The sequence below is a fragment of the Pinus tabuliformis genome, chromosome 4_2 (genome assembly GCF_031772625.1).
Source record: "Pinus tabuliformis cultivar Carrire ecotype Pingquan chromosome 4_2, CPIR1, whole genome shotgun sequence".
In the NCBI taxonomy this organism is placed as follows: Eukaryota; Viridiplantae; Streptophyta; class Pinopsida; order Pinales; family Pinaceae; genus Pinus; species Pinus tabuliformis.
Genome location: NC_142304.1, coordinates 1,047,745,048 through 1,047,764,957, shown reverse-complemented (window position 1 = coordinate 1,047,764,957; position 19,910 = coordinate 1,047,745,048).

The window sequence follows — 19,910 nt, the reverse complement described above, 5'->3', positions numbered from 1 at the left end:
GTTGCAGACTCTACGGTTGCTAAAGACAAATTCATAGACCAGAATGCCTCGACGTCACTGCCAAAGGCGTCCTCTGCTACATGCAACCCCAAGACTTTAGAAACAACCAAAATAGATATCCCCAGTCATTGAATCAACAGCCATTTCCAATATATGAGGGATCATGCCCTCATAAGCAAGTTCTTAGGACTCTGACCTACTTAAAAGGCCTTGCAAGGATGGATCGCTTCCAAATGGAAGCCTAAAGGACAAGTTACCTTGCAGCTTGGTCCCAAACGCTTCTTCACTGTTATTCTCAACGATCTGGAGGACAAAACTCATATCTTTGAGCGAGGCTCGTACTTCTTCAACTCTGTAGGCATGTACCTTCATGACTGGATAGAGAGATTTAATCCAGACTGACGCAGGAGCATCCAGCACCGTAGTCGAAGGAGGAATCCAAGCGAAGCGGAGCGAGGAGGACGTGGACAGCAAAGATGAATCGAAGGAGAAAAATAGGAAAATCTACTTTAAAAATAGATTTAAAGCGAATAAAGCAGATTTAAAGCATGCATGCATTATGGAGCTTTCGTTGGAGAAAATCAGGAGAGGATCGGATTGATCCTTCCTATCTAAGGCTTCTTATATAAATGTGATAGGGGTGTAATAGATCTCGGTTCTCGGGAAGAAATTGTGAGTGAGAAAAATGTAGTTGATTGTGAGCCTTATCTTAAGGCTGAAATGCCTTAGCCTAGAATGTAATTTGCTCTGTATATATAGGAAATGTGTTGTAGTATTGTATACCCATGTGTGTGTTTTATAATTGGTCATTTCAACAGTAAGAATTCTGTGTTAATTAAATTCTGGCATTGTTGAATTTGCATGTTGCATTGGAGCTTTGAAACAAATTTAAGAGTCGACTTGTTGATGTATCGGTCTTGTGTGTAGCCACCGGTTCGGATCAGAATCATTCTGCATCGCAATTCATTTCAATGGGAGCTGGACGCAATATGTATTAAACTTATTTGAATTAAGATCGGATCTGAGGCAGTATCATATCACTATAAATCGGACGCCAATTTCTATAAGTCAGTTTGGAAGCCAAGTCAAATCCGGGAAATTCAGATCAGAGCTGTGGAGCAGTTGATTGTTTTGGTATTCAATCATGGCGACGTGCGATTGCCAATTGTATCGAATGGGAGCAGCGAAGACTTACATCGCTTGACGTTGGGTGATGATGTAGATGGCGACATTTACAGACGTGGCTGTATATATTTTGAGAACGTATCAAATGAATTGGAGCAGAGTTATATACTTCCGTGTGTTTGTTAATTATGCATGACGTGGGGTATTAAGACTTCACACATATATTTTTTCCATATTTTTTATCTCCTATGCATGGATGTTAGATTTTAATGAAGATCCACAGCTGTAATTTAAAAATTTATATTAGAATGCTTCTGAAGAGACTTGTGGGCCATAACCCACAGGTCAAGGATCGAAACCTTTACGTGAAAAGGGATTTTGGCTTACACCAAGATCTCATTTTCATCAAGTGGTATCAGAGCAGGGAAAGTTTCCTGCGGGGAGAAGGATTCCATAGAGGAAGAAGAAGAAGCAAGAGGTACAGTTGGTTAAGCTGAAGAGGTATGGTCTTTATATTTTTGTGCAGGTAGCAACAGAGGAAGGTGAGAAGATTGAAATAGCCTAGAGCACGGAATGCTCAATTGGCTCCAGAGGAGAGAACCAAAAGGATGCCAAAAGACCGAGTGCGGAGGGCTTGGTGAGGTATCATGTAACAGAGGAGACTGTTACTACAGAGGCAGATTGCAGCTCACAAGTTAAGTTGTTACGAAGACCAAAAGCATATGACCAGGAGATCATAAATTTTTGTGCCTCGAGAGTCTGATGCAGGAGCATCCAGCACTGTAGTCGAAGGAGGAATCCAAGCGAAGCGGAGCGAGGAGGACGTGGACAACAATGCTGAATCGAAGGAGAAAAATAGGAAAATCTGCTTTAAAAATAGATTTAAAGCGGATAAAGCAGATTTAAAGCATGCATGCATTATGGAGCTTTTGTTAGAGAAAATCAGGAGAGGATCGGATCGATCCTTCCTATCTAAGGCTTCTTATATAAATGCGATAGGGGTGTAATAGATCTCAGTTCTGGGGAAGAAATTGTGAGTGAGAAAAATGTAGTCGATTGTGAGCTTGGTCTTAAGGCTGAAATGCCTTAGCCTGGAATGTAATTTGTTCTGTATATATATGAAATGTGTTCTAGTATTGTATACGCATGTGTGTGTTTTATAATTGGTCATTTCAACAGTAAGAATTCTGTGTTAATTAAATTCTAGCATTGTTGAATTTGCGTGTTGTGTTGGAGCTTTGAAACAAATTTAAGAGTCGACTTGTTGATGTATCGGTCCTGTGTATAGCCACTGGTTCAGATCAGAATCATTCTGTATCGCAATTCATTTCAATGGGAGCTGGACGCGATATGTATTAAACTTATTTGAATTAAGATCGGATCTGAGGCAGTATCATATCACTATAAATCGGATGCCAATTTATATAAGTTAGTTTGGAAGCGAAGTCAGATCCGAGAACTTCAGATCAGAGCTGTGGAGCAGTTGATTGTTTTGGTATTCAATCATGGCGACGTGCGATTGCCAATTGTATCAAATGGGAGCAGCGAAGACTTGCATCACTTGACGTTGGGTGATGATGCAGACAGCGACATTTACAGAGGTGGCTGTATATATTTTGAGATCGTATCAAATGAATTCGAGCGGAATTATATACTTCCGTGTGTTTGTTAATTATGCATGCCGTGGGGTATTAAGACTTCATACATATATTGTTTCCATATTTTTTATCTCCTATGCATGGATGTTCGATTTTAATGAAGATCCACGGCTGTAATTTAAAAAGTTATATTAGAATGCTTTTGAAGAGACTTGTGGGCCATAACCCACAGGTCAAGGATTGAAACTTTTACGTGAAAAGGGATTTTGTCTTACACCAAGATCTCATTTTCATCACAGACAAAGAATATTTCAACTGGGCTCCAATATGGATCCATATATACTCTCTTCCCCTGGAATACTGGGACGAGGAGACCTTAAAGGACATAGGCAATGGCCTGGGGGTTTTTATCAAATTCACTGAGGAAACTAAACATTGAAGATACACCTCCTATGCCAGGATCTGTGTACACATGCATCTGTCCAAAGCACTCACGGACTCGGTAAGTCTATTTCATGATGATTTTGAATGGGTTCAAACAATAGACTACGAGCACGTTCCATTTCGTTGCAGGAAATGCCATGAACAGGGCCACCTATTCAGGGATTGCCCACTAAATCTTCAGTCTAAAGCCCCTATCACTGAGACTAGCAAAGATGCTGAGGGATTCAAAAAATTCACCAGTCGAAGAAAGCATGCCAAGAAATCTCCAGTTGCCCTAGATAATCTCAAGAAACCTAGAATACAAAACAGCGTCGAAATCCTGACCTCTCAAAATAACTTGGAGGATCACCTTTCTATCCCTTCTTCTTCAGATCCACCTCCTACTTCTTCCACCCCCTTCCAAAATCTTTAGCTCCTCTCTCAGCCTTCGATCTCACCATCATTCCCGCCTCTACCTCCTCTGATAATAAAGATCAAGATGCAGCCCTTCAAACATTGAACATGGAGATAGATGTAGCTCTAGCTCTTAGTATCCATCAAAAGCCAAACAAGGAAGAACAAAACATACCAATACACATGGATGAGGAACCAGAGAGTATAGGTCTAGGAGATTTAGACATTCTCAGCCTGGAAACAGCATGTCGACAGAAAGAATTCAGTGCCATACCCCCCAGCAAATCGAAAGACTTGAAGTAGTTTTAGCTAGAGCACAGCATAACAAATGTCTTGGTATTCAGGCAGGAAGTCCTTAGGATGGAAAAAAATACTGAAAGAATCGAAGAAACGCAGGCGTAAAATGGGTCTACAGAGGACCATTATTATTGGAGAAATGGTGGTGGAATCTGGTAGATTGCCCAAGCTGACCAAGTTTTTCAAATGTCTTCCCCACTATTCCTCATGAAGCTCATCTCATGGAACTTGAGAGAGCTTAACAGCCCTCCAAAACACAAAATGTTAAAAAAAATGATCCAGCAAGATAAGCCTTCATTAGTTTATCTACAAGAAACAAAATGAAATAGCACTGCACTAGAAAATATACTAAATAAAGCCTGGTTTGGATGTCGTTCAGTCTCAGTGGATGCTTCAGGGGCTTCAAGAGGGCTAGCAATCATTTGGAACCCTCAAGTTCTCTCCCTTCATGATTTTCATGCATCACACTACTTTATTCAGACAACTTTCCACCTAATCGCAACCAATATCCATGGTCATCTCTCTAATGTGTATTTCCCACAAGATTTACAGAAGAAGTCAGATCTGCTTGACACTCTCACAGCTCTCAACTCTATTAGGAGCATTCCCCTTTGGATTTGCGGTGGTGACTTCAACATCATGACAGCTTTGGAGGAAAAATTAGGAGGAACATTGAGGCTGGAAGGAGACAACATTGCCTTCAAAGACTTCATGCACAGAAATCAATTAATGGACCTACAGAATTCTAATGGTATGTATACATGGACCAATAAAAGAAGCGGACCACAGAATATAGCCTCTAGGCTGGATCGATTTTTTATGTCGGATAATGATATTCACATGGGTAGGGACTTTCATGCCTCTATCATGCCTCAAGTGGGCTCTGATCACTGGCCTATAATGCTACAGTGGTCGCGTCCGGTCTCTAGGTGTAATAGACCTTTTCACTTCGAATCATTTTGGTTTTCACATCCTAAGTTCAAAGAAGTAGTTAACGATGCCTGGAAATCCTTCACTCCCCCTGAAGGAGCCAAGATGTTCCAGTTTCAACAAAAGTTAAAACACCTCAAACAAGCTCTCAAATCATGGAATTGCACTCAATTTGGTAACATTTTTTACCATTAGAAATCGCTGGAGCAGCAAATGAATACATTGCAACAGTGTATTATCTCTAAGGGAAGCATGGAAGACTATCTGCAATAGGGGAAGGCCCTCTTTACCAAGATTGAAGCATGAAGGCAACAAGAAGAGACCCTATAGCGCCAAAAATCCAGGGTCAGATGGCTTAAGGATGGGGAGAAAAATACCAATTTTTTTCACAGGTCTACTATTCAAAGGAGAATGCACAATAACATTGCCTTCATTAATAATCGGCAAGGGAAGCGACTGGAGGTGCATGAAGAAGTGGAACAGGAATTCAAAGAGTACTTTCAGGACATTCTTCAGGAGCCTCCGGGCTGCAGAAACCAGGCCATTCCATCTATTACGCAGCATATCCCAAAAATCATTACGGTGGACAACAACAATATGCTTCTCCAACCTATCTCTATGTAGGAATTGGAGGACGTTATGGCCCAACTTAAGGATGGCAAAGGGCTTGGCCCCAATGGCTTCACTGTCAATTTCCTTCATGCTTTCTGGGATCATATCAAAACAGAGGTCTGGGAGCTTGTGGAAGAATTGTGATCGATGCATTGGATCATTCCTTCCCTTAACAGGACCTTCATAGTGCTAGTACCTAAACTGGAAGAATCCAATACACCTTATAAATATAGGCCCATCACACTGTGCAATGTAATCTACAAACTCATATCTAAAGTCCTGGAGAACAGGCTTAAACCTCTTCTCCCTCTCCTCATTTCGCCAGAGCAGACAGGCTATGTAGAAGGGCACCAAATTCTGGACGGTATCATTCTCTCACCTGAAGTGATCCATTCACTCAAGATTCTAAAAAAGCCAGGTATGATTCTCAAGTTAGATCTTTCTAAAGCTTTCGATAAACTCAACTGGACCTATATTAATCAAATGTTATTAGCATTTGGCTTCTGTGCTACTTGGACACATTGGCTTGTGAATCTTATCTCCTCCCCCTGTTTCTCCATCTTTCTTAATGGTTCTCCTTCCTCGCCCTTTCATCCCTCCTGGGGTATTCGTTAAGGCGACCCTCTCTCCTCGTTCCTTTTTGTTCTCATGGCCGAAGGCCTTAGTCACCTTATTCATTCTGCTATCTCTTCACACTCCTTAAAGGACATTTCTCTTCATGGTCAACCCCCCATCTCTCACCAACAGTTTGTCGTTGAAAATATGCTTTTCGGCCATCTGCCAGTTCAAGAGGCCTCTGCCTTCAAGTCCCTACTCAATCTCTTCTCAGAAGCTTCTGGCGCCACCATCAATGCTTCCAAATCCCAGCTCTTCTTCTTCCACACTCCCATTCTCACTCGGAGAAATATAGCCAGGATTTTGGGCTTCCCGATAGCTGTGCTTCGTTTGAAATATCTTGGAGCTCCCCTATTTGACTCAGCCATCAAACATGCTTCTTGGAGATCCCTCCTTAACAAATTAGAAACTAGGCTCTCTTGTTGGACCTACCACTCGCTCAACATTGCTAGCAGGGTTATCCTAATCAAATCCGTTCTCCAAGCCATGCCTCTGTCCTTATTTTCTATATTGGCAACCCCTAAATGGGTTCTTAAAAAAATCGCAATCTTCAAAGAAACTTTCTTTGGGGTTCCTTAGGCCTCAACAGAAAATGGGCTCTTGTCAAATGGACTGATCTTCGTCTTCCAAAGTCAGCTGTTGGGCTTGGTCTAAGGGATCCCCTCCACAGCAATAACACCATGGGAGCCCGCATCTGGTGGAACTGGATCTCCAAACCGCACACTGCTTAGGCATGTCTCTAGCAGGCCAAATATGCTTCAGGCAGTCCACTAGAGGATATCATCCACATCAGCACGACCACCCCTCGCTTGTTGATTTGGAATGTGGCCAAGCAACATAGTGCCTTTACTCAAGCGCACAGCCTCTGGGAAATCCATTCGGGTACCACAACAAGATTTTGGGAGGACTTTTGGAAACAACTTCCCAAACTCGCCTCGCTCTACCAAAAACCCAAGTGGTAAGATACTATGCAGCACAATGATCAAATCCATGTCCATCGGTTTTGGCAGTAGCAATCCCCTCAAGGTTTTCAACTTTGGAGATCAGATGGCACCTGGCAGGCTAATTGGCAGGAGGAAACTTATGATGAGATCGATCAAGAGCTCAAACTCAGGAAAATTAAACTCTCTGATCAAAAGGACAAAGTGTGATGGGGATATACACCCAAAGGTATGTTCACTACCAAGGAAGCATACCAACTTCTCTATCAACCCATGCAAATAATAAAGGATCATCTATGGGATTAGGTTTGGAAACCAAGCATCTGGCCTAAGGTCTCTACTTTCCTTTGGCTACTAAGAAAACATCGGATCCTCACTTGGGACAATCTACAAAAGCAAGGATTTACTGGGCCTTCTAGATGTCCCAATTGTGATCTTCACATAGAGACCATCTTGCATCTCTTGGACACCTGCCCATTAGCAGCACAACTTTGGGAGAGAACTGCACAGTGCAACAGAAGAATGAGCAGACATGTGGGAGATCTTTTAAACACCATCAGGAACTGGCCTCGGAATCCTTTCCAAATTCTACTAATCAATTCCCTCTGGAACCTCTTACCTGGATTTTTCTATTGGATCATCTAGAAGGAGAGAAAGAACAAGATCTTTAAAAATCACAATACACCCCTTGACACCCTGTGGCTACTTCTCAAACAAAACCTTCAAGAAACTCTAGCTCTATGACACTGGCAAGACTCGGATTTGCCAGCTTCACCCCAAGAATGCCTCATTCTGAAAAATTGGAACTTGGACCTCACATTTTTAGCTCAAGTCAAACCCAGCTCCTGCATCCATACTAATTCTCCCCAATTCTCGTCTCCTCCTGCCACCCACTCTTACAAACTGAACTTCAATGGAGCTGCTAAGGGAAATCCTGGGCTGGCTGGTTACGGTGGTTTTTTCAAAGATGTTGTAGGCTCTGCTCTGAAAATATATCATGGTTCGCTTGGAAGAGACACAAAAAACGCTGCCGAACTTGAAGGCTTATGGAAGGGAATTTGTATAGCAGAAATAGAACAAATTTTCCCTCTAAAGGTAGAAGGGGATTCTCAAATCCTAATAGAGGCAAATATTCGAATTCACTCAGGCACCTCAGCAGCAAAGATCACTTCGAGCTGGTGGCTTCTAAGAAGATTGGAACAAATTGAAGAATGGCTCAGGGCATCCCACAACATTACCTTCAAGCACATTTGGCATGCAGCTAACATGGTAGCAGATAGACTGGCTAATCGAGGCATCGATCAACAGCTCCCATTCTTATTTGGTCCACTGAGTAGTTATAATGATTCACAACTCAAACAAGACTGCATTCTTTTGGTGCAACGAGATCTATCTCTCCTAGATGTGGGTGTGTAACATTGCGTTCTGTATGTGGGCGGCTTGGTGGGTTGGCATGCGGCTTATTACCACCACCATCTAGCCTCGCGTGATGCCAATATTTAAATCTTCTACTAACATCTTCAATGTTGCGTTAATGCATCTCGTCCCTCCACACCAGCCTGCAAGTTCATCTGTCATGGCGCCCCTCTAAGAACTCATTCATGCTCCTCCCCTACGCTCATGTTGTTCCCTTGCTTCCAAAGAGCCTCGCTCTCAGACCAGCACAGGGAAACGTTGTGCTCTGGAATGCTATGTTGATTTATTGTCGGGATTTCATGTTTCACAAAGCCCATTCTTCAAATTCAGTTGTCGCTCGTCCTCAGTCTTTCCCAGTGCTCCTCTACGAGCTGAAGCTAGGCCCCTTTCAATCCCCCCTGCTTTCACAGTACTACTGCTATGTAATGTGAGCATGCCGCATCTCTGGGCTAGACTTCTCAAGGCCACTGCCTCTTTGTAAAATTTATTTGTATCAATATAGGAGACAAATTCAGAAAAAAAATAAAATAAAAAAATACACTACTTTATACATCCAAAAATTATTTTAATATACGTTAATGTGTTGTGATGTCATGAAAAAGTTGTTAGTGTAAAGAAGTATCATATAGTCTATCCTTTTACTTGAAAGGAGTGCAATATGCTTATGAACTCACACTCTTCCAAACCCATCAGAAATCTCTCCACATATGAACGTAGATTTATCTTAGGAATGATTGCACCTATTCTGAGGTAGTCCATTCTACTAATCTATCTAGATTAATCTACATGTGATATCATGTCAAATATCCTTTCAGTTTACCTGCTGAATCCCAAACCAAAAAAATGCAAATCACTTCCATGCTATTAACGAACTTCAATGGGAGAATTACACCATCTCCACTGTGATGCGCAACTTTAGTATGGGTTCTCCATTGCGATACGATTCATGACAAATTGCACATAACTCATCGCCATGACTCTCTAAAACACTAATTATTTCAGAAGAGTCAACAAAGGCGATGGAAGCAACTATAGGATGAGTGCTATGGCATCTGATGTATTGCTCTCTCAACCATGGATAAGGATAAAAAAGGTGTATTACTATTGTCCTTCGAAAGCATCAAAACACGCTACCCATCAGCAAAATTCCCACTCCATACATTATGTTAGCACCACATATCTCCATTTGGATGGCACCGATCAGTTATAGATTGAAACAAAACAATGTTAATGTCTCCAGCCATTGCATACTTGACATCGCTTCGAGCAGCAATGGAATCCAAAGGAAAGCATATACAAATACAAATACTACACATACGTGGAAAATTTATAGTTACCAAAATATTAAGTTTTACGTGTCATAAGATTTACAAATGGGATTTAATTATGTGCATTGCATTATATTTTCATTCATTTTAACCATAACAAAGTCATTTATAGAATCGTAAAAACTCAAGAATTGTAATGATAACAAACTCATTTAGATAATCGTAAAAACTCAAGAAATATAATTATTAAATTATTATTTTCCTATTGGTTTTAATAGCTGTGACATTTATAAAATGGAATATAAAATATAAAATTAAATATTATATATTAATTATTGTGAACAAATTTAAAATACTTACTGCTTGGGTTAAAATGATACTAAATTCATTAAAAAATGTTAAGAAATTTAAAAAGTTTAGTACTTATTTGCTTGATTGATATGAATAATTAATATTTTGTTTTTTATGGTTGAAGTACATATTCAACATTAACACATCAATACAATACATATCGAGTTTTGCTCAGGTTTGGGATCCCACAATCTATTATCTCAAATTTAGACAACAGGATTCTGAGTACATTTTGGGCAATTCTCTAGTCAGTGATGGATACCAATCTCACTAAGTCTACGGCCTTCCACTCCCAATCTTATTCCCAAATAGAGGTCACCAATAGGATGTTTGTGCACAATCTTCCAAAGTATAACTTGAAGCATCCTCGCACATGGGATGAAATCCTCCCCTATGTCCAGCGCCGCTACAAATGAGCTCTCCATAGCTCAACTGGCTAAAACCCCTTTAAGGTTTGGTTGGGATTCCAGCCATTATGTCCCATTGATGTAGTCATACCATTTACTGGTAGTCAGGAAGATTCAACTCATGCTAAATCCGAAGTTGATAGGGCTAACAACTTCAATGAGCGCATTTGACATAGGGAAAATTTTAAGAACCACCCTAAATTTATATGTATAATAAATGGGCTAATCCCCATGATACATAGGAAAAATGGGAGGCGATTTTACCAATAATATAATATGTATATATAAATTTTTTGGCGAATCTTTCACCAGATTATATTATCTTGTACAGTGATGGAGAATCTTTCACTGAATTATAAAACCTTGTAAGATCTTGGTTTACTGAATAATAAAACATTGTGAAGTCTTGGCGAATGTTTTGTTAAAGTATGAAACCATATATGATAATGAGAAAACATATTCATTAAATTCTAATATACTAATGTACATGCTTGGAAAAAAGAAACATAATTTTCTCTTCCTACAAACAATGTTCCAAATTTCAGTGGCCATGTTTGTCAAGGTTCTTAAAACACAAAGTCCTTTTAGGTGTTGATATTGACAACGAGTTCTATCAAGGTAGGAGAGATTAATCTTTCCTCTACAACTTTTTTCAAGCTACCACTTTTTTCAAGTTATCAAATTTCTTTCTTATTCCATAGACTCCAACTGCGAGATTAAAAAAAACACATCAAGTTTGTTTACCCCAACACACCAACAAGTATCAAGCCCCAACTATATTATATAAGAAAGTATTAGGTATCCCAAAGGCTTGAAGGGGATCTAATTGAAAGAAGTGACCATTGTGAGAATCCTTCCAATCAATATATGAATATATAAATGTAGATTTATTATTATTTTAATTGGAAATCTTCAATTAAATAATAAAATTTAATTACGTCTCTCCCAATCTAAATTGCTTATTAGCATAATTCACTACCCTCATAGGTCTCACATTTTTTAACAGTGTTGTAACATGTAGATTAATTTCCTTTTTGGTGAACAATCTCCACCTTTTAGGAAAATATGGTGCAGTGGCTCCAACCCCTACATCACAAACTAAGAATAGCAGAGAAGATGAAAGGTTGTACAAACCAGCTTATTTTTCAAGCAACTAATCCAACATCAGTACCTAAACTTTTTCATGAAGATATCATATTGAGAATGTTTGAAAAATGATCATATTGAGAATGTTTGAAAAATGGTGAGAAATATTCTGCGAGGGTGATGCGGAAAGAGTGATAAGGTTTCATTGTTTTGAATTTTTTTTGTTAAATCAAAAAAAGTTAAAAACCAATATTAATGGAGATATTGGTATTTTTTACTAAATTTTGTGAAGTGACTAAATGTAGCTTTAACCATTCACCTTAAGATGTTTCTACAATATAATTTCCTAAGTCTATTTAATATCTTCATTATGATAAAAACCAACCTATATCCATCTTAACTCCACATCTACCACTCTTAGGGGGATGAAATCTATTTATGCCTCCTAGCACTTGGTAGACCTAGAATTAAGACGGATCTAAGATGATATAATTTCCCCTTTAGATAGTCTATGCTCACATGAATACCATGGTATTACCATGGGTCAATACCATGGGTTATCATAAACCTGGAGCTTAAAAATTACTATTAGTAATTTATAAAAATTAATAAAATTAATAATTGGTTTTTATTTTATTTTTTATTTTAACCAAGTTAAAATGTTTAACATACATTAAATTACAACATCCATTTTTACTCTTATCCACCAAGCCCTGAGAGGGATCAAATATTTTTTCTCTCTATGCTAGTTTTCATATCACAATATTTGATCCCTCTCAGGGCTTAGTAGATCCAAAGTAAAGATGGATCTATGCTGGTTTAATTCCCCCATTTAAATAGGCTACATTCCACGTGAATACCATGGGTCAATACCATGTGCCATTTTTATTTTTATTAATACTAATATTAGGGTTAATAATGTTTTTTTTGCATGGTATTAATGATAATCTAGCCCATGATATTTGGCCCATAGTATTTTTCCCATACGTTTCACCTAAATATAATGCATGTTTTGAGTTTTCATAAATATAAGGTGACTTGTGGAGTAAATATAAAAATTTGTTTTATTTGTTTACCATCCCTCTCATTTACTTATATTTTTATTAATTTACCATACCTCTTTTACAAATATGGTATTTCGCGCATAGGATTCACTTAAATAAAACCTCTTTTTTCCGCCTTCATAAATAGAAAGAGGGTTATGGACTAAATATAAAAAAAGGTTTTATTTATTTAACATATGTCTAGTTTATTTATATTTTTATTTATTTACCATACTTTTTGAGTAAGTATGAAAATAGGTTTTATTTATTTGCCATACCTCCACTTTATTTATATTTTTATTTTTTTACACCCGTGCACGCATATAAGGAGACTTATGGAGTAAATATAAAAAAAAAAAATATTTATTTACCATACCTCTCATTTATTTATATTTTTATTAATTGACCATACCTCTTTTATAAATATGGTATTTGGCCCATAGGATTCACTTAAATAAAACCTATTCTTGAAAATTAGAGCGAATGGAAGGTTGTAACTCCTAATTTCAAGGGCTAAACTTACCTTTTTTACCCTCTTCCTTAAAATAAGGTGAGCTATTTGAGGTTATTTGTAAAAATGTACTATGATACAAAATATTCGCCCACTAAAAATTTAAAACCCCTTAATTTCGCATAAGGGAGAAAATTCGCCCCTAAAATTTTCCATGATTTGACACATCCGCAAGAAGTTCCATGACATATTGGATAGAGCCAATGCTAAGTACAAGTAGCGTCATGATAGACATCGAGTGCCATAGAACTTCCACGTGCGTGACAAAGTTTGGTTACATTTTCAGAACGAGTTGCTCGATGGGCCCAATTCCAAGCGTTGTCCACTCCTATATGGGCCATGCACCATCCCCAAGGCTATAGGAGACAATTATTTCGATCTCAACATCCCACAATGCTTTGGTGTGCACCCAATAATCAATGTGTACCGTTTTTCGATATACTTTCCACCATTACTAGACACATCAAACATTTCATAACAAGTCACCAACTGAGCTAAACCCAAACTGCATGGAATAGGACACAATTGTTGAGATCATTGACAAGTAGGTCAAGAACACACGCCCACAGAAGGTAAAACTGTATCATATTTCAAAGATGGCCAACTCCACCAAGGCAAGTGTCTCACGAGGGACCAAGTTCAACATCAGTTTCCTCATCTCATATAGTTACTCAAAGTAATGGGGACCATTGATTTCAAATGGGGGGGATTGATCTAGGTGGATATGGTGGCCACCTACCTGTTCCACTTGGATCAAAACCATTATTTCTTAAATTTTCCTTAATTGTAGCAAAATTTTAGTTTCCTTAATTGTAGGAAAATTTAGTATTTTTGGCACTTTTTCATGTTCTAAAATTCCTCAAATATATATTTCTAATGACATATTGTCCCTGTCAAACAAAGATCATATGCAAAAGTTACATCCCTTGGAAGTTGATGTACCAATTTTATCCAATGGGGGCCATAGTTTTGACGCTTCATCTCCTAGGGTTAATTTTTTGGATGTTTATGGATTTCCATTGTTTCTGGATAATAAATAGGACTAGTCACATTGTAGCATAGTTCAGAGGCATGTAGTTGACACATCTCTTCTCAAAGATAAGCTACCATCGTCCGAGCTATTCTATTTCCATTCTGTATCTAAAAATATTTCAGTTCTTTGAAATTAATGAAATGAAGTTTTATTTCTACTACATCTATGCGTTTATGATTATATAGTTATCTTTTTGCATTCTTGCATAAGTCTGAATCACCTAGTTCTTCAATAGGATTTGATGTTTTCCCTTGCGTGAGTTCCAAGCCATCCCAATACCGTTTTGGTTTGCTAATGCTCTGTTTCTGGTAGTTTCATACAAAATGTCCTTACCAATTATTATCCATTAATAAACAAAGGACCTAACAGTGATAACATCCAACACCAGGAGAAATCATCAAGAATTCGTTGCAGAAAATATGGTCATTGTTACAACAACCCATGATAATGCAAAATATCCTTTGAGTTAGAATGAACAACTGTGAAAGGAGCTAAATGTCATAAAGTAAGAATTTTATCATTTTGTTACAGAGAATCAAATGTTTTCTTATACCAGTATCAACACGACATAATCATGGTCTACCATACATAAATAATTAAATCCAATGGAGAATACTATGAAGAAACTTTACAATAATATGATCTTCTATCATGAAGTGATGACATCCCTCATAGAAATCGATAAAATATCTCATGAAAACATGAAGTTATGAAGGTTGCAGGTAAAAATATGGATCTAATGCAGGATTGGGGCATTAAGTATCATAATACCCCTGAGCAGTTGGTCAAGAGAGATATATTATCAACTGAGTCAGATAGAGAAAAGTTGAGGCTACACACTTAGAGCTATAACTATTATGGTAAAAAAGTTACCAACATTATAGTTGCTTATGTTCAACTAAATAATAGTTTAGAGTCACTCACATGGAATAAAAACATACCTTTCTTAGGCCCACTTAGAGAAAAGATGATTAAGGATGTTATCATGCATGAAATGAAATAATTTATTGAGCAAATTAAGCTAGCAACCAACCAACAAGGCTTCAAGGTATAATTGTGTACTATTCTACTATAATAATCTTGACCAACAAATGTACATTTATTCATGTTGCGTAGTAGTGCACAATCAAACTCGAAATCTATACTTTCATATGAGTTACATGTGAAAATGAGGTACATGGAAGATCTACAAGTAAGAGTCAAAGCTATTGTAGCAGAGCTCATTGAATGACACTCCTACATCACAAATGAGCTCCATTATCAATCCATTCAATTATCTTTCTTCCCACATGAGGAAATGTTGTCTTACTACAATTTGTGTCCAATATAGCCACCATATTTTGATGTAATTTTTTTTTTATGAGAATAATCATTTCAATGTAAAAGAAGTTCAAGATACACATGTGGAATATGGCGTGTCACATAGAAGTCCATAGGGTGTAAGAAGTTAAAGACTCATGAGGTAGCTTGAGGTTCATTTTTATTTTTTTATAGATAACCATTGTTAACTCAAGAAAAAGGTTTGGACATTTGAAGATTTGGTCTTCGCTTCCTTAGTTGTACATAGGGGAGAATATCATTCTTTGGAGAAGAAAGTGGTAGATTCATGCTATACTACCACGGATAATGTTTTATCCATGTAACAATGTCCTTGGATCATTCGTTTAATTATCAAAATTTCTATGAGCCAACCCTCTTTCATGCATGTATCGTGAATGTTGTAAGACTATTATTTAAATGCTTGTGGTATATGTTTATGTTATTCATATTGAAGAGAATGAGCTATCTCCAAGCATGAACCAAGTGTGGAAACAATAGAGAAGAAATATATTTGTAATTATGAAACTTTACAACCCACCTATATGTACCAATTATAAGGGTGAATCCATTTGTTGAACCAAACTAATGCTTGTAAATGACATTGTACAAACCTAGATCACCATACATGTGTATTCTTTCCCATATTTAGTTATTTCCTAGTCCATTGATTCATTCCCATATCTACTTATTAGCTAGTCAATTCATGGTAACATCCCAAAAGTTAGCTAAGATACTAGGAGGTTAGGAAAGACAATCTCTCCTCCAAGACCAAATATGTAAGCTAGACAAAGAAAATTCTAAAATATAGAGTTTCACTATGATTTTAATGAGGCTTAGCTTGGGTATGAAGTATCTAGCAACTAAACTCACCACGATGATGGAAATCCTTATAAAATAGAAATATCTAATTTAAAAAAAAAGTGGTAAAATGGATTATTTCTAATAATAATAATATATGCGGAACACTAAAAAGGATATAAGTTGCCCCAATCTATTTGCAGCATCCTCAACTAATTCAACATCTTTTAGTTATTCGCATAGGACCATAGACTCGATGGTTATGATTATCGAAAAAATATTTGCTTTTCATTATTTACATAAAATTCTTTATTATAAAATAAGTTATGCTAATTAAATGTTATAAATTTTGACTTTTATTATAGAGAATGCACTTAAATTATATATCAAGAAATAAACTTGAAATATAGTTACTATATAAATATAAATTTAATAAATATAGTACAGATAGAAATATTAAAATCTAAAATATAAATTGAAGAAATAAAAGAAATAACATAATTTATTACACAAAATTAAAACATCTAAATATTTTTATTACTTGAACATAAATTTTAACAACTCCATTTTTTTTAATAAGAATCCTTAGGATAATGAATAACTATTTTTTGTTTGGGTGAAAGCCTAAATGAGAATTATATATATATATATATATATATATATATATATATATATATATATATATATATATATATTAATATATTATTTGGTTCTTAAATTTTAAATCCTTTTGGTTCATAAAATTTTCATTTTGCAAAATAGTTCTGGAACCTAGTAACTAGCTGCAATACTTATTTTTTGTGCATGCAATGTATTTTTGCAAGTGACCGGTAAATGGTATTATTTTCATGCCAATTCCATATAAGAATTTGAAATCCCCTTCCCCTAACATTCACTAGAAGAAATGTTGTTCCATGATGTCACCAAACTGGAATGATACAAAAATAGAAATAGAAACATAAGGAAAATAAGTGGGAGCCATGAAACCAAATTACATCTTGAATGTTAGGCTTGATCACTTCCATGAAAAGTGGAGAAATTCCAATCCTCTCAAGTACTCAAGATGTGTGATACACTCTTTAAAATTAAAGAGCATTTATTGGAACCCATTTTAAGAGAGTTTTTGATAGATGTTTTATTAATACATAAAGTAAGGAAACTTATTGTCCTTAGGTAATGTGATCTCATTTTTTCTTCAAAGTTTTAGAATCATTATTGTCATTTCTTACTATGCGTAAAAATATAAAGCGTGGAATTTTGGGTTGTCAGCGCCAATTGTAAAATGTTGAATAAACTCGCTGACAGATTAAAATCACTAACAACTCGAGTATCAACAGCAATTGTAAAATTTAAATTTGTTATTTCAAAATCAAGGCGTTAATAGATTCCATGTCAACAAAGGAGCGGGAACTTAATCAAGTGAACATTATCCATTAATACCTGAGGGAAAAAACTCTATTTTACTCTGTGTTTTCCTGTAAAAACCAGTAAATTTGGACACAACTTCCAAATATTTAGAAATGAAATTTTAAAAACCACAAGAGGTTTTTGTTGGTAACTGACTCATTTAAAAAAACCTCTATCCGTTTTTACATAAGTATCATGTTTTGAGAGTTACAAAGGAATATTTGAGTCTTACTTTTCCATATTTTGAAATTCAGTTTTATCATGTTTTAAAAAATATTTTACAAATTGGTTTCCGAACAAATCGGGTTGATTTGTTGAAAACTCAAAGAAATTTTTGGAGGGAACGGGTCTATAAACAAAAATCCCTTTCATTGTTTTACACAAATATCATGTTTGAGAGTTTCGAATGGATCTTTGAAGCGCGATTTTCAAGAATTTGCAAGAATTATTTTTTATATTTTTAGAAAAGATGTCAAATCTGTTAGAGAGCCACCTCATCAATTCGACTTTAGGTCAGACTTTATATCCCTTGTCATTTTATTAAGTAATATATATATATATATATATATATATATATATATATATATATATATATATATATATATATATATATATAGATATATATTGGTATACACAATATGCAATGTTTCTACAAAAAATTCCAACAATGTACATTACAAACTATTTAAGATAAATAAATAAATAAATAAAGGGTGTAAACCTCTTCATATATATATATATATATATATATATATATATATATGAAGAGGTTTACACCCTTTATTTATTTATTTATTTATCTTAAATAGTTTGTAATGTACATTGTTGGAATTTTTTGTAGAAACATTGCATATTGTGTATACCTTGGACATTAGTCAAATCACAATGTTACTTGTGCAAATTTTAAAGAGATTCATGTGTGCTAAGTTTCATGTCAGGGTTTCTAGTTTATTGTTTTTCTTCCAGGCCATAAATCTGATTCATAATCTTATGCATTTGGGAATAACTAATTAAATTTCAACTTTGTCTGTAAGCTCAAATTAACATTTTCAAAACTACTTACATGTTTTCACGTTAAGTGTCATTTACATAAATCATATGAATGCTCTATTTTGATATTTATTCTATATTTTCTTCGATCATAAGTTGATGATGGTTTGTATAAAAAATGTAAATCTATCACACCTCTGTTAAACTTTCTCATATAGTCTGTAGCTAGCAGTTTTATGTCAAGAAACTCCATTGACCAATGGTCACTATCTATCTTCCATTCAAACAAAGTTCCTTTATTTCCATCTAAATCTGGCCAATGAGCTAAATTCCCTGCTACATAATGACAGTGAGTAATAAAGTTTTGAAGAGAGATCCATCTCTCACTTGGAAGGGTTAGCTTCCAAGTCCAAATTGGTTAGAGGTTACCTTAGTCTTTTCTTTGGTTTTTCTAAGCCATAACATGTAATACAATTATCAGAAGTCATAACTGTAGAAATATTTGGTGGTGACCATTTATATGATTGACAAAATGTATCATTTTAGATTGGGAAACCATAAATATCTTTGACATAATTCAAAATATTGAATGTTATTTAATCCCATTTGGTACCATTTTCAAATTTTAAAAATTATAATTAAAAATTTATATTCTTTTGTTTTCTTATTAATATTAGTTGCAAGTGACATTAGACCTTTATTAGAGTAACTTTTAAATTATATCCAATTTTAGTATCTTATTTCAAATCTTAACTTCCTTATAGAAAAATGAACTAAAAATATAATCAACTTATGAAAGTTTCATATAATAAATTTAATATTTTATATAAAAAATAATAATTACATTTATTATATTATTAATATATTTTATATTTAATATATATATATATATATATAATAAAAGTAGTCATTCTATAGAAATAATATAATTTAACCCCATTACATTAATAAGAAAACTTTTTATATTTTAACATAATTAAATTTAATAAAAGAATCTTTTATATGTTACATTATAAATTTTACTATGCCCAGATTTATTTCATATAAAGTACTTAAAATGTAATTATTATTATAAATTATTTAACATAATGCTATTTAAAATTAGTTATGTTAGAATCTGATCGGAGGGCGGGAGCTAGGGTTTCGTCGACGCTTCTGATGCACACCGGCGGAAGTGCAGGCTAGGACCCTGTCAGGACGCAGAAGAGTGCAGGGAAGGGAGGGTCTGGTGCGGTGCAGGAGGACAAGCCCAGAGGGTAGACCTCTGCAAACCAGCTTTCACTGGAGGAGAACAGATAGATAACCATCGGACGCAGGCTCTGACC